The 26,784-nt window shown below is 36.5% G+C and overlaps 1 protein-coding gene across 1 annotated transcript in view; it reads right to left on the minus strand.

Annotated features, from left to right (window-relative positions):
* Positions 1 to 26,784, minus strand: part of LOC134748027 (uncharacterized protein CG43867) — a 425,760-nt gene that overhangs the window by 48,122 nt on the left and 350,854 nt on the right. The gene's annotated exons all lie outside the window — the stretch shown is intronic.

A 26,784-nucleotide genomic window follows, 5' to 3' on the forward strand; every position in this document is an offset into this window, starting at 1 on the left:
CTAGAGAGCAGGACTAGCCATTTTAGTAAACCATAGAGTAACTTATAGATACTGTACCTTTTTACTATCAGGAAAGAGAAGGCGTAGGCAGAGTGATTTTTGTCTAGATTTGGAATGATTTACCTTTTTTTTTAATACTACGAAGGTGGCAAACAAACACACGTCCTTCACGGCATGGCAAATAGCTACCGTAGTTTATGGACATCTGCAACTCCAGATTCTCCAGAAGTGCTACAATGCGCATTGTCGACGCTTTACGCTTTAGGTACCTGTACTTACCCTCTTTATTTAAAAAAAAAAAAATGCCTGATGCTCATGCCAAAAGATCTCGCCTTAAGGTTCTGACCTACTACTTTGAAAATTGCAGGGTAAGTACAACTTCACTATCACTATTTTAAAATTGAAAATATACCAACTTATTTTTACATGTTCCGTTAAAAAAACAGCGCCAACACTTCCTACATTTTGTCAGTTTATTCCATTTTGGATCACACTGGACTGACACCAAGCAATATTGTAAAATATTTCCCCAGTATTCGTATTAAAGTCAGATTTCAATTTGAAATTGGGTCATAACCTTATGACATAAATTTGCATAAGTAATTTAAAACTTTTTTTACCCTAATTACGCTCTTGATAATAAATAGTTTCCCAAGGATTATAATAGCAATCTTGCACACTATAAATAAGTAGTTCGCAAATAACTTTCCCTATGATTACAATTTTATAAATTATAAACGATTAAACTATAAAATACCTCCATCATCTCCAGCCATAATGAAAAATTCCAAATTCAAAATCCAATTCATAAAGTCACATTTACACTTAACGGTCTCAATCCCGCGAGACTGGACGCAGCGGAATTTGTATTTCGAAAATGGAATCCGAAACGGGCGCGACGACGTGCGCTCTTTGGGCGGCGCGGAGGCGAACTAGCGGGGATATCCTACTCCTACAGGACGTGCTGCTTTACTTTACGATCGATATTTACATAGTGCTTTTAATATGCAGTTGCATGTTTATTTTTAAACGTCTTAGTGGCCACTGGCCAGTGTGAAACTAGAAAGCTGTTTATGGTTTTGTGACAGGTTTGACTAACGTGCCGGTTATTTTTTGTTTTTATGACAATAGTTTGTCTAAGGTATCGGTTGTTTATTTTTTTAGTCTACAGTATAAAATAAACATTGAATGTTTTTAAAATAAATATTTAGTTATTCAAAAATAATGGCATAGTAAGAAATAAGATAAAATAAGTTTAACATTTACGAGATAGGTACTTTATCATGGCGATAAGACCTAATTGTTGAATGGTTGTTAGTAAAAATTAGGGACTGTATTTACTATCTAAAGATGAATCAACGAGCGACTAATCTCTCAACAGGACGGATCTGTCTATTTTTAACGGAAACTTATAAATAAATCGGATGACTGAATCAAGTGAGTCGAGGAAGCACTCCGGTCTTAACTCGACGAACTGACTTGCATACAAATAGAGTACTGTGATATGCGAGCAGGGATGTCACTTAGGTCCCTCCTTTATTTATCTACAATTTTAATGTTGTATAGTTATATTCTGGCAAACTGTAGCTCGGTAGGAAAGTGCAACAGTAACAGTTATTAAAAACGCAAAACCAACAAGCACAGCTCTTGTGAACTATTAGGGTAGGCCAGGTTAGGTCTATTACGAGCAGTTGTTAAGTTTTTTTTTATTGATAAATAACATGGAAAATACAATAGAGTAAGCTATGCTCGAATAATTAGAAGAAGTTATAAGGCTTAGGTAAGTGGCAGTGGACGGGGTGCATTGTTCGTATGTATAACCAATAGCTGCAAGAACAGAAATTAACCTTCAACAAATTGCATCTAAGATTTAGGTTTCTTAAGGTTCTTGAGGGTGGCAGGCCCCTTAAGATCGAAGGCAACCGTTGGATGAAGGCAATGCGATACGATACGAGGTTAGACTTGAGGAGGTAGTGACGGTGATAAGGATGATGATCTCTTAAGATTATTTAAATATTTAAATTTTATTTAGTACAAAAACGCAAGTTACGTAAGCAATAATAACGTAATATTTATTCAGAATGTATATGGACGCCGAGCTCATAGCAGTGTGCTCACGGCTTTACTACGCAGAATAATGGAGTGTATGAGAAGATGAGCGCATTTACATTTCATTGCACTGTAATGAACTATGAGACTGAAATAAAAGCCTGCTACTACTATGTTCGTTCATTTGCATTGACAATTAGACTTTTGCAAGATAAGATATTAACATAAATCGCCAACTTTTAGACAAAACATCAGTTTATAGTGACATTAGTAATCACTTGTGTTTTATATTATGATCAACGGGTTTGGGCCCGGCCCAGTTCACTTAACTGAGAAATAAGTAACGAGTCGCCGATGTCAGGTAATACTAAAATTGTCAAGTTGTTTAAATAAGGCCTTGGTGGCTTTAATTAAAAATATTGCATTTAGCGGCACATATTTGATATTTTTCAGTACCGATACTGAGCCTAGTTAGATGAGTCCGTTGCGCATGCGCTAGTTTAAAACTGATAATGATTATCCGTTTTAAACTACTTTATGACTTATGTAGACATATGAATATTACAAGCAGTTGAATTCGTTTTCACTACTTCTAATTAAACTAACCATAAATAGATTTCATATGAGCGAGCAGTGATTAGTCATTTGAAGATATATTTATCTGGTAGCATTAATTAATGAACCTCTAACCGTATGACTAACAAACATTATGACAAAGGGATGACAACGACAGCAAAATCTTTAGAAAAAATATTTATTAATGACAAGCATAACTAGCAAACAAATGAATGTATCTTAACTAATAAATATGGTTCATATGCAGATTTAGGTTCTAATTTGTTAACCCAAATATAAGAACATAAGCGAAACTAATGTTCACAATTTTGGTAGGTACAGCCCAAAACTAAGTTAGGCCCACAGGCATAGTAAGTTATTATGGGTGACTTTATCCACATGATAAAATAGTGGATGTCACCTTTTAACACCACGTGATTAGAAGAGACACACTGTCTATCACGCTGTCAAGTAAACGAATACGACCATTACATGTCCTTATTTAGGTAGGTAGTGACGATTAGAGATAACGCTCCATTATCATTAATTTTCGAGAATAGAAGTGACAACATTTTGTTTTATAAATCAATTATACACATTAGTTACCGTCTAAGAGACCAATGGACCATTAGGTATACCTAATCATGAAAACCTAACCAAACCAAACTACAAATCTCACACTATTATAACCTGTACCGATGTTTATCTCTCGTTTTATGCTTATGCTTTTCTCGTCTTAGCTATTTTGTCTTACTCATACTCAATCAGCTGAGCCAAGCAGGATACCGGCGACGTTCCGCGATATCTTTTTTTAATCAAATATTCATAATCATTTTATTTTTAATATCAATAACATTTTTACAATTAGCTACGTACGAAGGTAAAATAAATTTGATTAACTAATCGTTACTTTATAAATTTTATACTTTACCATTTAATTTGGTTGTTTGGAAGTGACTCTATACTAGCGTAGCTAGGCTAGCCGTCTTTTGTACCAGCCTGATACCTATACCTCCTGATAGTCACTATCAGGAGTAACGACATCTCTTAGAGAGAAGCCAGTCGCATTATAGCAAAAAAAAAACACGAAGGATATTCTTCGACAAGCATAATTATTAATTAACATTTTAATCAGTTTAATTTTAAATAATACGCATTAACAATTATTAACACACGCACGCATAACAAACCAAGTTACCTACCATTATGTCACATATATTATTACCTGTCTGTGATTCACTAACAAATTTTACTTTACTTTAACATGAAGACCACGTTCATGTAGCATCTGACCATAAATATGGAGCAGAAATGAAAAGAGTTTTATTGTCTATGGCGCCGGTGTCTATTTATTGCGACGCGTCAGTATAAATCAGTTTTCACAAAGTTCACCAACCAGCCGTTAGAGGCGTCACCATCGTAATTTAGATTTTATTGATAAACATCAACACTTCAAGTTTTATTCTATAGTATAAAGTAGCAAACTTAATATTGCTTGAATAAAATACCTTAAGTTATTAATTTATAAGAGCGAGATTGCAATGGACGAGATGTTTTTCACTAATATTGAATAGTTGCCAGTTTCAAATTGCGGAAACGTTGAACTTTAAGCTGACGTACATAAGGATTAAAATGCGATGATGGAGAGGTGGTTGGTATATGATTTTGTGTTGTAGACAGAATCGTGACGCATCTTGGACGAGGTCCAGGGCGCCAGGGTGTGTATTCTTATTGATTTCACAAGTGGGGGCGTGTCAAGTTCTGGGAGAAACCAATATAATGTCACCTCGAGATCCGTAAAAAAATATACGTTGTAAAGAGTCATCTTATACTGGTTTGTATTAGCGAATGGAATGACAACCTTGGAAACATTGCCAAGGCAAAAGCCTTGAAATGTTGAGGTTCTATGCCAAAATTGGAGATTGGATGGTTTCGAGCTTTTTTCAGGAAGTTGATTATTTACATGCAAAATGAGTCTTAGATCTGAATCTTAGGCAGGGTAACAATCTAACAGGCTGGCTGGCGCGTACCTACTCATAATAACGACATGTCGCCAAAAGCGACTAAAATAATAGTGAGTGAAACCGTACTGATATAAATATTTTGAAATATGTCTCACGATAGTTTAATTTCGATCATAATAACGAGATTAAAATAATAACAAGAAAAAGTTTCACGCTCGCAGACCTCGCAGTCATTTGAAAAATTTAATAGAAGTACGTGTGGTTATAAGTTTGAGAAACCCTGAATTATACGTATGCTCAGAGAGATAGATTTAGCATTAGATTCCATTCAAAGGAACTAATTCGAAAGTACTTAGGTATCCGAAAAAAATTGAGAAAAAAAGGTGTTTTCCCCTATTTTCACAAATAAATGTGTTTCTTTCGGTCAAAGAAACACATTTCTTCTACCAGAAACGTCACTTTTGACACTTACAGATCATATTCATAACAAATCCTTCCTTCCTGCAACTTTTTAGTGCTTTTTTTGGTTAATACACTTTTCCTGTTAAGACGCATTTTTGTCGGGTAGAATCTTACGCGGGTTTTACCGTATATGTATATATAGGACTGTAGATAAATGAAAATACTGCCCTACATACCCTATAAAAGGTAGGGTCTATATGTTATTTGCGGCTCGCTGCCTCCACACGCGCGTGAACGCCCGGTCGAGTGCGCGTGCTTGCATAATCGAATAACTTTGTACCGTCGTCGTCAAAACTGACCATTCGTGAACTTTATGACTATGGCTTAAGGTCTAAAAATAGGCAAATAAGATTGGTGCTGCTAGTACGATTAAATGCGCTCGTTGGTTTGAATTAATTGTCATCGAGAATGTTTCTAGTGTTGTACGGACGACAAATTGGCAGACAGACATCCAAATATACACCCTATCACATTTAATCGTGAGTCTACGAACTACGAGTTATCCTAAAACCATTACCTAAGAATAGCTGTATTTTATCAAATCTATATTCTATATCTATATTTTTAATTACAATGACCGTAATCGATTTTTTTCTTTTAATTTGAAAGGAAAGATATTTTACGGATTATATAGGTAAGGAGACCTTTATGATCCGTAAAATATTTTTTTGATTAAGTTTTTCGAAATCAATTTAATTCAAGTATGAACTTTTGAATCCAAAATTTTATAATTTTACGGGTTTCAGTAACCCGGGTACGGGGTTCGGGTTTTACGGGGGTCAGTGGAAATTTGGTCTCAGTACTTGCAAGTGGAGACCTAAGGCTTTCCAAACGTAATGGTTGAAGACACGTGAGTAAAACCGTAAAATTACGAGTGAGTAGTTATTAAGTGTAAATACTAAACACGTCCCACGAAATTCCATTTTTTTAAATACTAAACACGTCCCACGAAATTCCATTTTTTTTAAACTCAACTCTGGCACCAATATTACGTGTATGAAACGTCCATCAAATCAATACCCTCAATTATATTTCTCCGAAAGGCCAGTCTAAGTAGATTTCCTAACCGTCGGCATATTCAATGCACCCAGCGTCTTCGGAATAACAATTTCCAACGTGAAATTGATACTTTATCGAGTATTTTCTTTATTGCTAAGAGTGCTGGTGGCTTTTTAAGAGAAACGAGGTTCTTTGTTTAAACGGCTGTAGGGTGTCGTGTGCACGTTCCACACTTGACATTATTGTTTTATATGTTCACGATAAACAAAGGTTCAGGCAGAGATAGAACAAACGCACCAAGAGTATCTTAGAATTTCACAGTTAGAGATACCTCGTCTCTATAGTTCTTGAAAAGCACTTCTTCTACTCTCATGGTTCAAAAACTTTGATCGTGGTTTGAACACATACACGCTCATAATTTGGCGGGGCTCCACAGTCCAGCCTTCACACAGAAAATCGCTTAGGTGGTTGATCTGTGAGCTCTCATGACAGCCGACCTCCGGTAAGAGATGGCATGAAAGATAAGAAGAACAGATAGATACATAAGATATGAGATAAATATAATATAAGAGATAGACATTTGTGGACAGTATGGTAGATATATGCCTCTTTTAATGTAGTCTCATCCGCTACTATTAATTGATGCTGACAGTACCTGTCGTAAACTTGCTCAACAAAAAAGTCTGAAATATTTAACCTCTATTTATTTAGACAGGCATAGGTACAATTTCATTATTATACACACTGACTCTATTCTAGTCTTAGTCATATTTCAACTAAAATATGTATATGGGAAATACATGTGTACGATCTTGTGAAGCATCCATTCATATGAATAAATGTATGCGAACGTGTTATACTTACCAATGAATTATATGTTATTTGCCAGAGACAATGTAGAGCAGCCAAAACCAAGTGTTACCAGATAAAATATAAATCTGACCCAATTTTCCGAAAAACCCGGAAACATTTTTTTAATATCTTGAATTGATATTAAACAGCTTCAATTATACTTATGGTGAGGGCGAGCTTAACTCTGCCGCACCACGCATAGCAATATTAGCAATCGTATTTAAAGGGGCCCACTGATTACCAGTCCGCCGGACGATATCGGCCTGTCAGTTGTTCGGAATTATCAAATTTTTGTTCTAACTGACAGGCTGATATCGTCCGGCGGACTGATAATCAGTGGGCTCTTTTACATTGTCTTCTTTATTAACAAAGTTTAAGTGATAAATCAATTCGGCCTTATACTTGCGCGAGAATACTACAATAAACTAACCTATTAAACAAATTTTGTATTGATAGATGGACATGGTTTATTTATTTATTTAGCGGCCTGGTTACGAGACCTTTAAGCCAAAGTGCATTCGTACTAGTTTAGGTCAGGGTTGCCATACTGGAAACTTCCCAATTTCGAAACACAAAATTAGTAGGCCGAATGCATTAGGGGAGAGGTTAGGTACAATATCGATTTATGAGTCAAGTAACATTTTGCGCTAGGGGCTGTTGCACCCCTGCGTTGATGCTTGATGCTCCACTGACTCACAGGGGTGAAACCTTGAAAACCAGTGAATTTTGAACCTTATGTCCTTGTAATATAGTGTTGACATAAGTGTGAATATTGGGCCGTCAAATATTTGGCCATTACCGATATGAAGACGCCGCAATTTCATTATGGAGAACAAGTAAAAGTAAAGCGTTTGTCCTTGCGTCAGAGTTACACATGACAAATATGTATGGAGTAAATAATTAAATACTTACCAAATATCGTAAAAACAGTTTTATAATTATACCTAATGTTTGAGAGAAAAATAACACCATGATGCCACGTTTTAATATAAAATACTAACCACAGAAAAAAATCCGGCCAAGAGCGAGTCGGACTCGCGCACCGAGGGTTCCGTACTTTTTAGTATTTGTTGTTATAGCGGCAACAGCAATACATCATCTGTAAAAATTTCAACTGTCTAGCTATGACGGTTCATGAGATACAGCCTGGTGACAGACAGACGGACAGCGGAGTCTTAGTAATAGGGTCCCGTTTTTACCCTTTGGGTACGGAACCCTAAAAAACGAGGTAAAACTTGGATGTAGGTACTTAAGTATAAAAATACTACAACAATTTGCTAATGGAACGAAACTATATTTTGAACTACAGATATCCGAAAAATATTAACCTTCCTTTTTCTCTTCTTTATATTATTTTTACTTTCGTTCGTCCACCGATCGAATCTCTTTATGGAATCAAACAATAATAATTTGCCCTTTATAAACTTTTTAATTAGGCACTTTACAATTCATGTACAATTCACCCATGCATTCTCCAAGAATTAAAAGCAGCCCACAACCACCCTCACATAACAACTACCTTTCATCCCAACAAAACAAAGTAAAAACCTTTCCATACAATTGGTTCTCGCAGCCTTTGATCCGTTGAAAGGTTCAGATAGCAATCTATTTAGATTATGTTATTGCTAACCCTCACAGGTATAGTTTAAAAACATTTGTAATGCTAGGCGAAAGTGAACTTTATGTGAATGGCGTACAACTTTAGATACGTGCGAGATTTTCTCATGTGTACAGCGCATATCTTTAGAATAACCAGTATAAAGTATGAGCTCGATATAGGTAATAACTACACGCTATCGGAGATCCATTTACACTAGTGCATACAGTACTCCAAAGAATGGAAATATCGGGGCTGGATGTATGAGACCTTTGCAAGTCAGGCAGTGGGGCACGGGTGAAGGGTTATCAAAGGTTTGTTTTTTATTCCTGCTGCATTATTGACATTGAATTTATTACAATATAGGTACTACCAACAGCCTGCGTTCTTCAACCATTTTCTCTAAGTGCATAGTTTTCAAATGCTACCTACAAATCATGGCACAACTTGTAATACACTGATTTAAACTCACGATTTTTACACATTATTAATTATAAAACGGACCACGAGGACAACTCCGTCCAGTCCGTCCTCGAAACGTCGGAGGTAAATTTCAAAACTTAATTACCGTAAAATCAGGTAACTATAACTATAGTCCTATAATACAACTATGGTCCAATTTTTTACGTTTATGAAGGAGCCTTTTTGATTTGTACTCGTTACATTTATATTGTTGCTTAGATATACTTACTAATGCCTTTTCTATAGATACTGATTATAATTTGAAAAATATTTAATACATATTTTACTGGAATATGGACCATAGTTGTAAGTTGTGGACTAGTTACCTGATTTTACGGTATTCCCAGGTAGCAAAGTGACGTCAGCGACATCATAATGACGTAATTTATACGTCATAATGACATCATTTATACGTCACAATGACGTAAAGGACGTCATAATGACGTATAAATGCTACCTGGGTACTGTCGTATAAGTTGTAACTTGTATTGTCTATGAACCCAGTCATCAAATTGCTTTCGCACAAATAGCTCAAACATCCATCAGTCCATTGGATTCAGGTAAGCTTTGTCTCTGCAAAAAGCCTAGCCTCTCGGTAACGCTTTTAACGCAATATTGCATTCAAGTGTAGACCACTGCAAATGAAACTAGAAGCATAATATTCATAGTGCGACATAAAATAGTAGAAATTAATTAAAATAGAACTAAAATATTTCCATACTAAAATGTTGCCATGTTTAAGCATTTTAAGTCAAAAATGTGACAGTTACGTAGAAAGTGCCGCCCTCAATAACTTTCTACAATTTCTTGTCGGACTATATAAGGTACCAGAGATGAGCAGTCTAGCCAGCTACTGTTAATGTTATACAATTTTGGTATAGGCTAAACTTCGGGAGCAGTAGAGTGGTGTTGGTCGATATTTGGCCGATTTAATGCATAAATTAAGTATTTTTTAAATATGTGGTGAGACGATAAATAACGTAACTCAATTCCTAACAACTTAAGTGACAGATTGAACGTTCTTATCGCAGCAGTAATGCGGTTAAGAACGTCACTCATTTTATCAAGGAAATTGAGTTATACAGCTGCATAGCAATCCAGAAGTCACTTTTATGGTCAATTTTGCAGTAAACAATGTATAATCGCAGCTGAAATCTTCAGCCATCTTTGGTGACGTCACAACCATAACGCGACTGTTCACCCGGCGCCGGCTAGCCGCCTTTGGTTTGCTTTAAACTAATTTGTCGAAAGAATTGTGGAACTAATCGACTACATGAGTTTTCATATTCTGGTTTCTGGTAATATGGCGTTCGAATGTTGTGGCAAGAGATTTACAAGTGGCAGTAACTTTTGATGACTGGTGCTTAAGTCTATTATTGACAATATTAAGTCAATTTCATTATTGGTTGCACTCTTAGTTATCTAAGATACAAGTAAATGTTTACTTAGTTTAGGTATTGTTATCAAATTTCAATGAGCGACAGAAAATACAAATTCGTTCGGTATTAAAGTTTTTAACTTGACCTGTACCTATTTTGAGTTGAATCTATGAATGTACGAGTATTTAAGTATAAATTGTATATTTACCATTGTATAAAACCAACTAGCATAAGTTTTAAATGAAAAAATAAATATTATCTTATCAGGTGCTTAAGACGAGAGAAATAAATAGGCATTTAATAATTTAATTTCAGGGTGACATTTCTGCGATTAGAGGTAGATTAATGAGTAGTAAGTATCTCGAATACATAACTACAAATAATGATTACAACGCATTTTGTCTAACTTTCAGCAGGCGTGTCTCACTCCGCGATTTCGTCGCGTCGCTACAGGTACCTGCGGCCGCCTCAATTTTGAGGTTTTGCCATAGTACTTATTTGCGGCACACCACACCTCTATGGAACGGACGCCTGCACGCGCTTGCGCCGCCTTGCGCGTAGTAGTCGCGTTTTGTTAGGGAGTGAATCTTCTGTACCTAGTACTTATTACACATTCTGTGGTTTCAGTTCAATCACAAGATAGGTTTTTTTAGTTATTCAGCATCCATTAAAAGACAATGGGCACCGAGACCATTTTTCGCACATTGCACCTACTCGTAACGTTTATAACATTTCCCAAAATCAACCCAGAACATTTACCTCTATACAAACAACACACCTAATAACATTTTATGTCTCTATTAATTAAACTTGTCTTTCCATGATGCCTTAGTTAACATGAGCAAATAGGGTGTCCATTTTAGTCACAACTGTTCAAACATCGCGTGTAATGTAAAAGGGCGGATTGGCGGCCATGATGAGTAATACCTTCTAAATGGCGGTATATATCATTGGCGCTGAAATATGGCGCCATTCTTACACGTCATGTTTAACGAAAAATCGGGTAAGTAAGGGTTGTTTATTAAGAGTTATTCGGGACGAAAATGGTGGTGGGCGGGGCGTAGCGCACGTAAAACGGACGTCGGACGGACGGTAGGAAGGTTCTTGAACTTGAGTGGCGATCACGTACTCGTGGAATACAAGTGGAAAAGCCTATAACAAGATGGACCGATTATTTAGTAAAGTTCGCAGGAAACCAAGCTATAGCCTGGTCTTGAAATTGGTCATTCAGCTAATATAATGACTCGTATAGAAATACAGGTAGAAAGTCACAGAATGAACGATTCAATATGTTCATTCATATTTTTCAGAAAAAAAAACCAGAAAATTATTTCACGTGATAAAGCGTAATCTAGTAGCCAAATTTAGAGCAAAGCAGAGAAAAAGTTTAGGAGAAAAGAGAACTTATTAAATGTATGTATAGTATGTATTTATCTATAGTTATAAGTAGGTATGTATATCGTGGCCTAGCACCCAATAGTACAAGCTTTGCTTAGTTTGGGGCTAGATTGATACCACCACATTAGTAAAAACTTAGTTACATAAACTTCATATGTATACAGTACATAACAGTGCTGCAAAAACATACTATACCTACCAGACGGAAATGCGGTTGAATCCCTCCTACATAACCCATAACACATAATATCCTCATACCGTTAGCATTGTGCTCGGTAAGCACCGTTGTATTTCTATTAGTCATGCTAAAGTACCCTCGGCTAACGCGGCCCAAGGGATTAGAATAAACTAGCTGTCTTAAGCGGGTCCACACACTTTTGCTAACAGTCAGTCCACTGACAATCAAGTCTATACGGCTTTTATATATCTTCCATAAATTCTCCTTTTCGTATTTAGATGATATATTTTGATGTTTTTGATATAAAAAACCTCGGTTTGTGAATCTCAAGAGATATCTCAAGTAAACTTTCTTTTACTTAAGGTCTAGGCAGAAACAGTGGCTCAGCTCGAACAGTGGCTCAGTCGCTAAAATATCGCCTCTCTCGTGTTGAAATTAGGATGAGTGAGCGACTGTACCAGGCTTTTTTGTACCGTGCCATTTATTACAGTGGCACTGACCGTGCCACTGTTTCCTCCTTGACCCTACTCTTAAATTTTTTTCGAAATTAAACACTAATTTATAATAATATGGCAATTACTTAGTTTGGTTTTCGGAAGCGACTGACGTCTTTTCTCGCAACTTCAATGGGAAATCCTTTGCCAGAAGCCTCGTCCGTTGTAGGACAGACCGGCTTGTAGGAGATGTAGGTGAGGTTGGTTTGAACTCAAAGATGGCATAGTAGGACTTCTTGTCCTAAGCCTTATATCCTATCATCTGGGGTGGGCTCACCAGCATGTCTGTCTTTTCCATTGTTTTCTGTTTTGAGCTATACAGTGTTATTTACTTATACATCCCTCGAATCCTTCTGGACCAACGTTAGGAGGAAAGGGGTCAATAATGTTAATATAAATAGAGGAATATGAGGACTATTACGTTTGTATGCAGGAAAGGCGATTGCGCGCGGTTGTCCACTTTCGTCTTAACGTCGTCGTTGTTTATGGGATGTCCAACACTTAGTATCATAAAGAAAAACGGGTCTAGCGGGGGTGGTTAAGCTCCTTATACACTTTAATTATACATAGGTATTGCATTCAGATTGAAGGGCGTGTTAATTCGGGATTATCTGATGTCTTTAAATAAGCGCAATGAAGAGTTTAGTCTGTATTGTGTAAACCCGCTTTAACACTACTCTAGGGACGGAGTAAGAACTAAGACCCGCTAAGTGCATCTAAGTTTAACTATGTACCAAGGAGTACTGTTAAACGTAAACATCCCGTGTAAAAAGTTGCGAAGATTCTAATTAAGAAGTTAAAGTTCGCTCAAGTCTCGGAAACTTAGTTAGATTTTAAAACATTATAGTAAGAAAATAGGTTGCATATGTGTAAGTGAGCATACCTTCTTATAAAAATATTTCAAGTAAATCAATTTTAAGTAAATCTTTCGTGGGACAAGACACAAGTTAAGTTTTCACTGGAGGCCCTATGCAATCCAATATAATTAGGTGTAGGTTAGGTATAATTGTTTTATAAGCTGGAGCTATCTCCAGCTTATAAAACAATTATTTAATTAGTTACTGCAATGCACATCGGTGATCTCGTAGCATTTTGGAGGCAATGCACGTAGAGTCGGATTTAGCTATATCTGCATGCTATTTACAATGACTAAAAATGGCAGTCATCCCTAATGTCAAAATTTATATACAAATATGACGTTCATAATGTCACTGCCTCACTTGGTTCTATTATATTTAGCCAGTGCAAGTGTCTTTAGTTAAGTAAGTTTGCCCTGCCCAGCCACATAAGAGCTCATGAGAGGGAAAAACCTTGATTGTTGAGGTCGCCGTCATCGAAATCGATGTGGAGGACTATATATATTATTTTTTGTAGACTCATAGTTTACCTGAGTAAGTATATGTATATCTGTGTGCAAAAATCGGTATACCCCGCTCCGGTGCAGTGTTGCAGCGATTGCAATAAACTGTCTAGGCAGCGGCCATAAAGTAACGCTGCGAAATTGCTGTCGCTAGCCTTTGCTGCTATATTTGAGTGGTTGAGCACTTGAGCTTCGTTGTTGAGAGTGGTTTGTTTTAGCAATTACCTACATTGTGTTTATTAACCTTTATTTAATTGAGACTGGCAAGGAGACTGAAGGCTTTCGCAATTACATACTTGTTAGAACGTGACAGGCATGGTAACAGGCGATAAAAATGCTACCGTGCTAAGCCCGCAGGTGGGCTCTAAGCTAGTTTGACCACCGAATAAATAACCGACCGACCGAGTAAATTTGAGGGCTCGTCAATAAGGAGTGCAGGTTTGGTCTATTAAGCGCTTATTCCTAAAGACAGCAACCAAAAAAACTGTAGCCACATTATGGCGAGTACCTAAAACTGACTTCATGTAGTTCACGTAGTACAACGCGATATGTAGGTACACCTACTAAAAAACTATTTTTTGTTTTCAACTTTGGCGGTTAACACTTATCACACAGATTACACTGGCGGTTATCTAACTCAAACAACGGAGCGACGCGACGTGCGAATCGCATTCAGTGCGATAACCGCCTTTGACCTGTCGATCCCACAAGTATGGGATGGATTGGAACTTGGAACTGATGGAATTTCATGCCGTAAAATTGCTAGTAATTTTTTGGATGTACCTAAAATGTCATTAAGGATTTACCGTAAGTAGATAATCAAAAAGTGTTATATTACATACGACAAACAGCCAATTAATGCTCTCGCTTTGTGTGGTAGGGCACAGCACAGCGGATGTCCTTCCAGATCTAGAGTAGAGCCAAAGATAGATATAACTCCGTAATAGATGGATACAGTCTAAGGAAAAAACGTGCCTCGAAAATCAAGAAAATTTAATTCTCGTTCAGAGGGCGCTACTAGCTTTGGCTTACTGTCGTATAGATGGCGTTGACGGTTTCGTTTGTTATTTAACAATTTTATCGCATATCAGTGAAAGAACATGGGTCAAAATCATAAAAATAATTAATGCAAATAAATAAATCATTTATCCATATTTAAATACATTTTATCGTATTGTTATAAATATTTATTTTTAGTTTTAAAGTGTTTCGACAGATGGCAGTGAATTTACTGGGGTTACAAAATTTACTATGACAGTACCGCTCTAGTATAAGTTACTCTATGGTAGAGCCCAACTGGGGAAGTACCTCCACCTTACAGAAAACCGCAGCCAAATAACACTCCACCCTACTCGTAGTGTTGTGTTCCTGCCAGTGAGTAAGGTTGCTAGAGCTCAACGAGAGTGCGGAGTGTTAGGGTAGGCAACGCGCATGTAACACCTCTGGAGTTGCAGGCGGACGTAGGCTATGGATACTGCTTATCATCAGGCGGGCCGTATGCTTGTTTGCCACCAACGTAGTATTAAAAAAAAGAAATTTATAGGTTAAAGCCTCCGACGCACTACGTCGAAGAGACCTAGAAATCAGGGATTAAGAAAACGGGAGCCAATTTCACATTTTGCCTGTTTGTGTATTAGGACAATCATTTATTAATGAAAGAAAAAATGCTTTCTAATACTTTTTTCCGTTTCAATGTAAGTATACCGAGTATTCAACTTTTCTCTTACTTCAACTGTTTCATTTACTTTCAGAGAGACGATACAACAATAATCTAAACTTACAATCTTCAATAAGCAAATCCAATCACGCGCCGATAGAGCTGCTATTACAATCGTTTGCACTGTTTGCAGAGAACAGGGTTAGAGGAACCAGAATAAGCAGGACGTCAAATTATTTGGCAGTAATAATATTATAATAAGACAAGCATACTCATATATTTTTGGGTTGGTAATATGTATTAATATATAACACTTAACTGCCCATAGTTTTACGAATGTTCAGTTCACTGTCAACAATGGTATCTACTAGCGATAGAAATTGACAGCATGACTATTGTTGACACTTCAAAACTCAAGTTTTGACTTCGCCTAATGAGTAGAGTCTACGAACATCCAGGTCTTAAGATAACTCCAATGACACATCTTAATTAACGCAGGATATTAGTCAACAAATTGGACTCACCTACGGCACCTATGCTCACATACTGTCCGCGCCAATGCATTCGGAGGTCGAGGAAGTGGGTGTACGCCGCGCCCGTACGTACAAAATGACACTACTCTGTCATGACACCCAACATTCCTAACATTCCTCAGCCGTGCACGGAATTCGCGCGCGGACTAGTAGGTACTTGCACAGCACACGCCATTACATCAGATCAGGGTGACGGACAGACAGACGCCGAATATAGATAAGGTGAGGGAAGTGATCAGTTACTTATTAAAAAAAAAAGGTGTACAGGTTTTTTTAAAGGTTCGGCAACGCGCCTGTACACTCCTATAGTTGCAGGCGTCCATAGGCAACGGTGACCGCTTACCATCAAGCGGGCCGTATGCTTATTTGCCACCGACGTGGCATAAAAGAAGTCGCCACATCCACGCTCGCGCAGGCAATGTGAACAACAGAAATACAGAATAATACTAGTAATAACATTCCCATTACATCGGGGTGACGGACGGACAGACGCCGAATATATATAAGGTGAAGGAAGTGTTCACTTCCTGGCCCGTTACGTGACGTCCTCCAGATATTGCACTCTGATATTGATTCTTTCGAATCCATTGCATGTAGTATATATCCATTTAGGTATTAAATAACATGGGGACCTATTCGATTGTCATTTTTTACGCATCAGCCATTATAAATTATTATAAATAATAATTATGCCAAATTTTCTCATATCGCAAAATTGTACGACTATTCACGTCTAATTCACGTCGTTAAGATTTGTCATTTTGATGAATCGAATAGGGTCACTTAATAGTTTTTTATTAAATCAAGTTTCAATATAAGTAAAAAAAATCTAAATGATTATAATGTATCTTTACGTATTATCATTAATTATATAATTAAACTAGGCAGTTTATAAACAATTCTTGCAAATATGAAAGTAGTATGATTCGATAAAACGGTATTCGATTTCTTATAAAAGCATTTTTCACCCATCGGTCGAAGCCATATATCACACAACTAGAGAATTGATTTAAAAAACGCCATTACAATTTCCATACATCGGTAAAGATGCGTAATGTCCAATGTATTGCCACGGTACGGCAGCTGGGGCCAATGGTGGATCGGGAATCTATGGAAATGCCCAACTTAGGTAACTTTCGAAAGCTCACATGACCCTTATATTTCTTCGTGAAAGTAAAACTTAACATCATAAAGACTAAAGTCGCTTTTTGAGTGGATGTTGGCATTAAATATGTATGTGGGAAAGTTGCCGGTTACTATGTAAATGCGCAATGCGTCATACTATGTGCAGACTCATGAATTATGGAGTTTCTTTAGGGTTGCTAACTTGGCACTTGCCGAATCTTTTAGCAATGATAAAGTTGGTGAATGGCCTTGAGATTTTTGGTGTGATTTAAGGCAATATCTGCCAGGGCTGTCAGTGTCAATTTTAAGCACCGTGCACGAATCTAAAATATTTTATATACCTATTTAGATTTGATACCCACTTTGCCAAAGAAACAACAAAGCAATTTCAATATGTTTAGCATAAATTAAAATGCTTCTAAAGGTTCTATCCAATAAATTAGTCAGGTTTCTCTTGGATTACCAAAACAACATTTGGGTAGCCAAAAAAATTTTGGGGCCCGAGAACAATCTACCTTGTTCAGATTTGCATTTTTGCAAAGTAAAAGCCTAGACGTTATTAAGATCGTGGTTACTGATGTGCGAGAGGAGTTTCCAAAATTGCAAAATTTCCACTTGGATAAATTTCGGAAACTTGTCATATTTTTTATTATAATAAATTATACATTTCCATTTCCAATTAGTTTTTTCTGTTTAATGAAATTTGAAACTTTTCCAGCTTTTCGGAAACTTTTCGCAACTTGCACATCTGTACTGTGGTGTCTTGCTTTATGAAACACACCGTGCATTAAAAAAATACCAAACCACTGGTGCATAAAATATGAAATACTATAAAATAATCACGAAAAGGCACAACCCTACCTCGATAGTGCACAGGAATTATGACAACGTCCTTGCAACTCCTTACTTTATGGGGAAAATTATTCCTGAATTCTTTATGTTCGTTCAACATCAAAAGGGGAATATTATTCCTATATTCTGTGTTCACCGTTTACGCTGCAGTGTGAACACATGTTATCGACGATTTGGAGCTATAAAACGATGTTAAAGGTAACGTTTGGTAGTTTGGTAGGTACTTTGTGTACTTCCTATTAACGGATTGTCACTTTGGGACTGATTGTAACAGTTATTTTTTAAAGGATATGAAAGGGAAGGAAAGTGATGGAAAACTTTTTTAACCGACTTATATTTCAAGATTTTCATATTTGGGTGCGAGTATTGTTTGTGTGTAATTGTGTATATCAACTATGTTGTGCTCTTTAAGTTTAAAAACGAGCTTTTACGGTATATGCTGTTGTTTTATCCACTAATTAGTAGCTTTTTTATTTATTTTAATTTTCTACGCTACTTTAACAAGCAAAAATTACAAAATGGCTTACCTTGTTACATAAAACTTTTCATATAAACCACGTACGTACTTTCCGTTGCAATTTGCTGTAGTTTGAAACACTTTTTAATATTCTTTAGCCTTAAAGTAAACCTCATATTTTCCGAGGAAAACATCCGCAGATTCTGGACGTGAGCAAAAATGTTTTTTTTTAAATCCTTTTATAATTTATGTAAAGTACGAGTAGCGAAGTTAGTATGCGGGTCAGATGCAGTTTGTTGAATTAATTTACAAACTTAACTTGAGCTTTCCGTATTAGCTTCCATATTTATATATTGTAGTATTGTTGCAGTATTGGACTACAGTTACCTGAGTTTATGGTACATCTTTACTTATCTTCTCGCCCATTCTGATCTAACCCCAAGCTCCACCCAACATCCAACACTAGTGAAAATGACGCAAGTTTAGAGCGCTTCAAAACGTCTTTATATCGCAGAAACTGTACCCTTGGCCCTTACTTGACGTTGACATCTTCATTTGAAGACGAGCCTTGTCAGTGCAGATATTCTGCTAGTGATTGGCGAATAGATATTAACTCGTAGAAGTTAGATTAGTACATACGACAGAGTAAAACATGGTTAGCTCACGTTCACAGTGGAGCAAGTTTGCCAAGTTTCCGTCCCAGACTTGTACCTATATGTTTTCCACCGTCAAACTTGTCGTGTTACAACAACAATACTTAAGCTCACTCGTGTTAATACGTGGGGGGGAATCGGACTACTTGCCTGATAAACCTTATATGAATCTTAAATGTAAACTTGTGTTTGCATAGACTAAAACTTTGATCTAGAAAGTTTCTTCACGGCTTTTTCTACTTCACTGGTTCAACTTTTCGAACAACCATTAATTTAACTTGACGTATAAAACCGTCTTTTCATACCCTTGTGGCCTATTTGGGAATATATGACCGAGAAAGTTCTCAAAATAAATTTAATGTACCTATGTACTAAAATTTAATTTCTTAAACTTAAGGGAAATCTCTATCTTTCCTGGGTGCCTAGCCAAGATGCCGTTCGTTCGCTCCGTAGCGAACGATACGCTACTAAATTATTAGTAATAATGTCTCTCAGTCGCACATGTAAGTGATTTCGTTCGTTACGGCGAGTACGACGCAAACGATTGGTATCTTGGCTAAGCCCTCTGAACATCGTCATCGTAATTTATTGTATTATTATACCACCAAGTTACATTAGAACTGATTACCGATATTTTTGTTTACAATTCTATTTTAGTTTTTGACAGCGACCAACTTAATAACAGGTATGGCAGACTGCATAAATGGGGTTGGCAACTGTCAAAGGTTTGCAGAGATGGCGCCACCATAGCTTGCCCCTTTTTCTATGAGATTTGGCTTAAAGGGCTGGCATCCAGGGCATTAATAAAACAAAAAATTGACACAATTCTAGGGATTGACAGGGCAAGCTATGCAGACGCCATCTGCTAATTATTTCGACCGGCCAACCCCATTATTACATTTATTACTACAACTATAACTTTCTATAGGTTCGCAAGTGACAAACAAGCCTTACTTAATTGATCATAAAAACGCGTTGAAGATGTTAGAGAGCGTTACTTCTTTTTTCCCACATACTTTTAAGTCCTCTATCAATGTTTTCATTTCATGAGGTGTAGGCATGTTCGTCTTCCATATGGTCTGTCTAAAAATGTCCCACATGACAATAATATGGCATTACCCACGCATTACCCCAATATCGTTGATCTATCCGATCCGTCGCGCAAAATCCGCGGACTGGTCGCCGTCTGGCGGGGTTAGTGCACTCTATGACTCACTCTCTTGTACTTACTAATGTTTGTAGGTTACTTTTTACAATCACCTTCATATTTTTAAAGGACTATACTATAGTCAGCATCAAAAGTAGCGGAGTATACATATGTCTTGTTATGTAGAACAATTAAACTGTTACAGATACCTTTGAACGCGAACTGTAGAGATGTATTCCTATTTGGAAAAGTATTCCATAATGGCAGATACTTAAATGTAAATATATTTTTTCCTTTTTTATTGTGGGACGTACCACATTATTACAATCTATAAATTGTATATACACAGATGTCAATCATAATAAAAAAATCAACGATGATCAACTAAGGTCAACGTGGGACTCGAACCCACATCCTTGGATTGCCGGTCCAACGCGTTACCAATCCAGGCCGGCCGGCTTAACACAACCATGTTGTGTGGTCGGGAGGTAAGTCATGCGCAAACGCATGTCCTCAGAGGTGGTCAAGGTTGTGAACCTTAATATGCAGATGTCGCTAGTGACGTCACAGTTGCAATGACTAAATTCGCGTTGATTGACGGATGGTCAGCTGGCGAAATTGGTAACGCATTGGACCGGCAATCCAAGGATGTGGGTTCGAGTCTCACGTTGACCAGAGTTTGATGATCATCGTTTATTATTTGTTATTTGTTTATTATATTATTATACATATCAGCACTTGCAGATAAACCTTAGGTGCGTAACGTTGATTTTTTCATTGTGATTGACATCTGTGTCTATACAATTTATAGATGGCAGATACTTTTGGCGCGTTGTTTCATCTGCTACTATTCATGCTGACTGTACTTTTCTGAAAGCTCGCAACTTAATCAAGTTTATAAGCAGTGTAAACTATATAGCGATACTCAAGGGACCGGACGTTTTATGAAGCTCCAGAGTTTTCGTTTTATAAAGAGTAATTAATATTAAAGTAAAGCAGCTATAGGCAAACACATGTTGACGTTATAGGGAGTGAATCGTTTACACTATATTATTAAAACAAGTCGAATTTAGCCCTTGTACTTATGTATGTATGTACATATGTATTTACATTTAGCTTACTTTTACCAAAAATTAAGTGAAGTGATAACTTTATAAAATGTTCTTATATATGTTATGAACTCATATCATAGACTGCCGTCACTTAGACGAATAGTTATTAAGACGCCATGCACTTAATCTCAACCCTGAAAAACATGAAACGTTTAACCTTTTGAACGTTTTATGTCATAAACAAAAACGTCACTGTCACGCCAAGATAACGGGCGCAAGCGAGCGAATGTAAACTTTACTTGAAAGTCTCAAGGTAACGTTGACAGCGTCCGCCATAACACATATAGTGGTCCTTGTCACTGTGGGCACGACTAGTAACGACCACTTTAGGGGTTCTTGGCGTTCAAAGGGTTAAGTGCCATAAAGCATGCAATACTTAAGTTTAACAATAAAATTAACATATTTCAAAGTGACCCCCGATGCCTGATTAGCTAATATGCAATTAACACATTAAATAGGAAGCCTAATAGCTGATGAAGGTTCGATATACCTGCATTAACAACGAGAAGTCGTACTTTTACCTTACTCCAATCTAACTTTATCGAGTAAATTTAAACATAAAAGGAAAACCAAAGAAAACATTTTACTCTGTAGACATAAATACATAAGCAAGTTGTAACCGTTTTCTCATGAAATAAAACTATGAAAACGGATTATATCGCGTATATTGAATTTATAATACATCCCGACGTTTCGAACTCTTTACAGCGTTCGTGGTCAACGGGTGACGTTTTCTCAGTTCAATATCCTTACTATGGAAAATAGCACAAGGTCGTCGAGCATTTCAAGAACTAATTTTTAATGAAACGAGTAAGATGGAGGGAAATTAGCGCGCTTGCGCGTTTGGGACCGACGAAACATTGCAAACGCTCACCGAGCATGGACGAGTCAAGATCTCTAACAAACCAAAATAAGTGTATTCTTAGAACACGCGTAGATGTCATAGATCTAGAGATCACATTACACTGGCGAACGTTAAACCTCTACTCGTCTGTGCTCGCGTATGCAGTGGCAATAGTCAGCCAGCTGAAGCCGCCATGTTCGTTTGAAGTCATGTGCTTAGCGTACGATGCAACTACGCCCTTGTATAACCTAGGAATCGTAGAAAATACTAGAATAAACCCATGAATTATAAATTGATTTTTGCGTTTCATGCAAATAATTAAAGTGGTAGAGACAGTAGCTAGGCATGACTGTCAAGCGTGTAGCTTTTGCCTCTAGGAGTGAATGACTAAATAGGTTGAAATGGATTTTTAGGTATAAGGAACTCGTTCCAACCACGCATGACGTGTATAAATAGGATAGGTACACGCGGTGAAATAATTTCAATAAACAAATCGCATCAGATATTTTGACATATCGTCGAGATATTTTTGTAGAACGAATTGATTTTTTATTTTACCGCAAATATCAATGTTAAGTAATTGAATATATATCAAAACAAAATGAAAAATAGATTTTTATTAGACTGGCGATGAAAGAGAAATATGATAACAACAAAACTTCAGCCAAGTTATGTTAGGTCAGGATTCTAAACTTGAACTCACATATTGTAGATTAGATTTAAAAGCACAGTAAATCTAGTACTTACGGCCGGCTGCTATGAGCTGTTAGGATCAGCTTTCTTCATAGCTTGTCCTCGTTTCTCAGCAAACTCTGCACTCAGTCTGTGAGCCTTCAGCGTCGTTGGCTTCGACATGGTACACTCAATAAATTGACTTAGGACACACTTATTTTATATAATATATTATTTGCTTAAAGCAATTCGTTGTCACGACTTATCGTAATATCACACTCAAAGCAGAAGTTTTCGGTAACACAAATAATTAAAGAGAATCTATTGATCACGTATATTGGCTGGAGAAAGCAGGCGTTTCTAAATGAAAAAGCGTTATATTTTATTTTATGCTATGTTTAAACACTTTCGTTTTGAATATAGACGGATTATTAGGATGTTTCTTGTAGTATTTATGAGTTAAATTGATAGGAGATTTTGTTATGTATATACAGTATTTGGAACGAAGTTGCCGCGTATGGAGCGCTTGGAGTGAGGCGGGACGCATGCGCGAAGGGTGGCCGGGAAGGGCGACTTTCCATTGTTGCCAGGGCTTTGATATAGAAAACCCCATACAATTAATACCACATTAACGATTCAGTTCAATTGAAACCAGTTAGTTTTTATTACGCTAGCATAAAGTTTAAATTACAATGTTATTTGGTTGCGAAAAATTTTTTGGGATAGAGCAAGGGGTGAGCGTTAAAATCACGGCGTTATTATGTCATCGATGTTCACAGAATATTTTATTATGGGAATGTTTTTTCCAATGCAGTTGCGTTTGCATAATTTTGCAGATTCCTGTGTAAATCGGGTTGCGTGCTAGTTTATATTTATCTTTCATAAGAATAGCAAAGTATATAATGTCAGTATATTGTGATAGGTAACTTGTAACTGAACAGGTGTCTTGTATGAGGGAAGCTCGTTGATACATTTCTTATTACGTAGGGGTTGCAAATGGCTCAGTAGGGTTGATAAGCTGCAACTTCACTTCAGACTTCCTAAGTTTCAATATGTATAGGCAATAAGGCAAAAGGTAGTTGACTGTAAGACAGTAACTTATAACTTACAGTAACTTTGTAAATTGTGTTATTTTCTGTCAGGTATCTGTATTTCAAGTAACCTGACATATCTTCCGGAATTCCCTTAAGCTATGAAATGCTTCACTCGCAAACTTTTAAAAAAAGTAACAGAACTATTCTTCTTCCCAACCTTTGACAACCTTGTCAAATAAAAATGTTAGAGATGGAGCCGCCTTTTCAGAATATTTATGCATATGCATTTTTCTTTGAATGAAAACCATTTAATACTAGAATTTTCTACAACATATTCTTATAAGTACTACTTATAGCCATACTCCACCGTCCAAAAAATATGAAATCTTAATCCTTCATGTCGCCTTTCTTCCATCAAAATAGGTAAGTACTACAACTTCCTAACATCAATATCCACTTATGTCATGTTATTGGAAAAGAGAAACGTGGAAAAAACAAAGGGCAGAGTAAGTCATAATCCTGCAATTTGGAGAATCAATAGCCGGAGCCTGCACCGCGCTTGATTGTGTACCGTCGGCAAAACAAATCGGAAATTAATGATAATAAGGAAAATATAACGCCATTATAATTTATATTTACCATCGCACCGGCCGGCGAAGGAATCAGAAACATCCTAATAAGTTTCCTAAATAGTTTCCCCTAGTTTCTTTTAAGTATAAAGATCAGGTAGAATGGTAGAATAGATTTGTTGATCAATGCAATTAAACTTCAGGTGATACAAAAGAAAAAACGGTTTAGGAATATGGATCTAAATATAGGTTCTAAATTAGGTATGATTGTTTCTGAGAATGTACTTTTTTTAATGTTCCTATTGTTTGTATTAAGTTAAAAAAAAATCCGAAAATTAAGAACTTTGATGTACCACCTGAAGGAATATTTACGCTGGGGTCAAAAGGGTCCTTGATACGTAGTGGTGGCCTACGAGACGAGGGGCTATGCAAGCCGAACCTCGCAGGCAGTTTTGATCAGCCGTAGGGCGGTAAACCCAGAAGGACCCAGGGCGACAAATCTTAAAATACGATATTGATTTTAGCCGATGTAACTCGCTTGAGATTAGGCTCCATAACTATCAGGAACAGAAGAGACTTTCTGTTTTTCTGTGTATATGACCCTCGTTTATATCATGTCGAAAAATCTGAAGTAGCTTTACTGTTATTCTGTCAGTATATTTAATCGCACCCTAGACCCCAGGCTCCATCCCTCAGTCATCGTAAAAGGTGCGTTATGACGTGCCGCTTACTTTTGTGAACATAAAATGAAGCTGAACTAATAATTACATACAGTACTCGTTAGTTTTGGTCGAGACTCGAATCCTTAATTTGAGTCTTCTCAGTCTTCTGATTCAAGACTTGATCAGATTTTCAGACTAATAATCAAAACGAAACTTGAATTTTCCAACTTGTTAGAGAGACCCGAGTCTCTGGTAAGAATTTCAGTCCTTTTCAGATTTAATTTAGTTCAGCTAAATGTTACCATCTAATTTAATTGATTGTCTTAATTTTATTTATTTGATTTAATTTATTTTTATTCATTAATTTAATTTGATCTGACTCTAATTTAATTTTGTGTTAATTTAATTTGAATTGATTTATTTTTATTTTTATTTAATATAATTGAATTTACATGTTTTCTGTACTGTAGTAATATAGTGACAATGTTAATTAGAGGAGCGGGATTTCCTACACAAGTATTCCATATGCTTACTAGGAAAGTCCAACCTTGATTCTTATTTTGTAGGTAAACGATAAGAACGAAATAAATCATTTTACATTTTCATTTCATTTTAATTTGGTGGTTGACTTGACATACTAACAACAGTAACCGAAGTAGGTATTGAGTTAGGTATTTTATAACAAAATATTAAGTAATAAAATACCATATTCCGATATTAATTGGATATAAGCCAGCAGCATTTTACCACCGCCGTTAATTAAGTTTTCGAACCGTTAATTAATAAGCCGCCCTAAAATAATTAATTTACTACTTTCCAGCTGTTAATGCCATATTTGACAGTTTTATTATCGCTGACCAGTAATTCCCGGTACTTATTATTATTAAAGTTATTGATTACTTAGTTAGTGATTTATGCTGTGTTTATTCGTTTAGCTATAACTGAATTAACGCAGTTATGTGTGTGTTAATTAAGGCGACATTCGGATGGTGACTTGCTATTGCTATTGCAGCATTCGTAGAGGACTAGCCAAGCTAAGACGACCATCTTACATCAAACGATATGCCAATCCTTCGAAAAGTGTTGTGACTATTTCTATATATTGTTTAAGTTTTGATTGGCTTTTTCTATCACTGATTGTTATCTTAGCACCACGTTACCTACCCTAAATAATTTATTGTCTGTACTTCATTTTTTATTTTTTTTTATATCTTCTTAAAAGTACATCAGTTAAGGTTATACCCATACAAACAGATGATTGATTCTGACTCATTGGTGCGATGTGCGATAAAGGTATACTGCTGCCTGCTACTAAGGAAATGCAGATTTTCTTAGCACGGCTTATCTAATTACTCTAGGACTGGGGCCCGTTTATCAAAACCTTGTAGCTTGTAATACAAGTGGAAGTCCCTTTTTGACAGCTTTTGTTAGAAAGGGACTTCCACTTGTATTACAAGCTACAAACAAGCTTTTGATAAACGGGCCTCTTGTGTTTGACAGACGCTAAAAGCGTCGGCATACTGACTAAAACTTAGTTGTCAGACTGATTGGATGTCTTTTGGATATTTTTTGTAGTTAGTTGGTATATATAAACATTTAGGTTAACCATTAATGATTCTTCTCATCATTCTTATCGTAAGCGTTAGCATTAGCAAATACGTATATAAAATATGATTTGTTTATTCAAAATCTGACCATAGAATCTTGCTTATTGCAAG

Source organism: Cydia strobilella, chromosome 15 (assembly GCF_947568885.1).
Source record: "Cydia strobilella chromosome 15, ilCydStro3.1, whole genome shotgun sequence".
Classification (NCBI taxonomy): Eukaryota; Metazoa; Arthropoda; class Insecta; order Lepidoptera; family Tortricidae; genus Cydia; species Cydia strobilella.